Genomic DNA, 3,071 nt, shown 5'->3' on the forward strand with positions numbered 1-3,071 from the left:
AACCTTGTACCCTTTCCCTTTGCTGGCCTCTTCTGTCACTTCAGTCCTGGTCCAGTAACTTTCCTGCAGAAGCTTTGAATTCTCTATGTCTCTGTCTCCCTTTTGTGCAGAAAAGCTTTGTATGGGGAAAAAAATGTTGCCAGTCTGATCAGAAGACATGGAGAAAGCAGGAATGCAGCTGGGTTTGGAAGTCTGGGTGAAATGTTAATTGGTGTAATGGCGAGAAAAGTATTCACGTGTGTGAAAGGCCCAGAAGCTGGAGAGAGCAAGCGTGTGTGAGAGACAGAGAAGAGACCATCGTGGATGAAAATTTGAAAAGAAGAACTCTTTCTTATGATGGCAAGCACCCACAAATGGAGTGAGTGTGGCGGAAGTGAGTGTGGGCATTCATCTTTTGCTCCCTAGGTGTGAATGAGGCAGACAAATGTATGCGTAGCTTAAAGAGCAACCTAAATGATTCTGTCATAACACGTCTTCAAAAAACCCCAAACTTATACAATTGATGTATGTATGGAGTGTGATAAGAGTTGTATGAGCCCCAATAAAATGATTTGAAAAAAAAAAAAAGAAAGTGCAGACTCCGATCCTGTACCCCACCCACCTAGCCTGAGCCACGGGATTCCATCGGATAGGAGCAAGGAGGAATCCTAACCTTATCCAAGTTCCCTAGGGAATTGTGATGCCAGATGTGATATTTGAGAACCACAAATAACGAAGATAAAGAAGGAAAGAAGAATATATATTTCTTTATAAAAATAGTTTCATTGGCATAAAAACACAAACAAACAAACAAACAAAAGCCACATCTTCGTAGAGACAGATTAAATGTGTTCTACTGGAAATACTTGACTTTTCCCATTTTGTTGGCCTTGGATAGGCTCTAAATTTGGAAGCACCTGAAAATGTTCAGCTTTACAACAATCTAGCATAGACAGTGCCCGGTCAATGGGTATTGCTGTTGACTTGATTTTTGACTCATGTGACTGAGTTGAATTATCCCATAGGGTCTTTTCGGCTGTGACCTTTATGACAACACATCACCAGGTCTTTCTCCTGTGGAGTGGCTGGGTGTGTTTGAACTACCAACCGTTTGTGTGGCAGCTAAGCACTTAACCATTGTGTTTAGGGCTCCTTTGGTCAGTAGACATGATGCTTAATTAATAAGCTCATTGAAAAACACCTTAAGATAGGTTCCCAGAATAGACATGTGGTTCACAGCATTTTAAAAGCTGGCCCTCAAGAGTCCCTTCCCCTGGTGTTTCCACCAAACACTCACCTAGATATTGCTGTGAAGGGGTTTTGCAGCTATTTAAAGTCCCAAGTCGGTCAACTTTAAGGTACCCAGGCAAGCCCTTTAAAAGTATGAATGTTTAAACCAGGGGTGCTCAATATGTTGATCGCGATCTACTAGTCGATCTCAAATGTAGTGTGGGGAGATCGCATGGCATTAAAAAGTAGCCGTAAGCTTATCATCAATCCCATCACTTAATTGATTTATGGCGCAGCCAATCAGATGCAATCTTAGGTGTCAAACGCATGTGCAAACAACTGCGTTAAGTGCAGCAAAACTGACGAGCTAAGTTATCGCCAATTTTTAGACCTTCGTTTTTTTCTCTTAAATGTAAGAAAGGGTATTAAGATGAGTGAGGGAGCTGGACAAGTAAGAAGACAAAAGACGTATCACTTTCACAAGCAATGGGAGACTTTGACACTACAAGCCGACTTTCAGCTGAAGTCCAGAGCGAGTGAACTTACTCTCAGAGGGAAAGTACCCAAACATAAGAAAATGTGCTACCTCCTTGACTGCATTATTCGGCTCTACTTATTGATGTGAGTCAGTCTTTTCCCACATAAAGATCATTAAGTCCAAGTACTGTTCCACCATGACTGATGATCATTTGGAAGTGTGCTTGAGGCTGGCTGTCAGCAGCTACTGTCCGGACTATGCATCCCTGGCTCATTCCATTCAGTGCAAGTCATCAGAGTAAACTCAGGTCATGACAAAAGATGTACATAGTTAATTGTGTTGTGTTGTGCAATATGGACTCATACGGTTATGCAAAGCACATAAACATGTATTGTACGTATAAAGAATTCTCAATGCATTTATGAATAAATGTAATAAATAAAAAATATATATGGATTGCACTTTTATAGTTGATAGATCATTTTGACTTGATCATTTTATAAGTAGCTCGCATGCTGAAAAAGTGTGAGCACCCCTGGTTTAAACCATTTCTCTAGCTGGTAGCAGGAGAGAAAGAGGTATTTGAAACATAGGACTCAATACGCCATTGTTGGCTTGGAAGATGGAAGAGACCACATGAGAAGGCATGTGAGTCGCCTTTAGAAACAGAGAGAATGACCCCTGACTGATACCCAGCACGGAACTGGGTTCTGCCAACACTTTGAAGGAGCTTGGAAGCAGATTCTTTCTCATAGTTTCCAGATAAGAGCCTGGTCCGGCCAACACCTTGATTTTGACCTTGTGAGACTCCACGCAAGAGCTCAGCTGAGCGTGCCCAGACTTCTGAGCTACAGAATCATGAGTTCATAACGGAATGTTGTAGCAAGCTGCTAAGTGTGTACTCATTTGTTGGCATACTTGGCTTTAGTGCATTTCTGCTTTGTCCTTAATGCGTTTTTGTACAAACTGAAAGCTTGTGGCGACTCTGCGTCCAGCCAGGCGATCGATGTCATTTCTCTACAGCCTGCCCTCATTTCACGGCTTGGTATCAGAGTCTCACAATACTTCAAAGATATTTTACTGCTACTGCTACTGCCAGCGTAAGAGACAACGGTAGAGTGTAAACCTACCTTTCATATGCTTTCGGAAACAAAACCCAAACATGTGTCTGACTCACGTTATTGCAACGTTCACGTCGTTGCAGTCGTCTTTGGCACTGAACGCACAGTATCGCCAAGGCAGGCCTGTCCTTCCCCTTGCCATCAAGCCATGCTGACTCATAGCAATCCTATGGGGCGAAGAGAACTCTCCTCCAGAGGACTGGCAAGGGTGTCCTCTTGGCAGAACCACCGCACTGCCTCTTTGCAGGACAGAGTGTTGCTGG

The sequence above is a fragment of the Echinops telfairi genome, unplaced genomic scaffold, assembly GCF_000313985.2.
Source record: "Echinops telfairi isolate 266 unplaced genomic scaffold, ASM31398v2 ScPeMD7_7475;HRSCAF=8513, whole genome shotgun sequence".
NCBI lineage: Eukaryota > Metazoa > Chordata > Mammalia > Afrosoricida > Tenrecidae > Echinops > Echinops telfairi.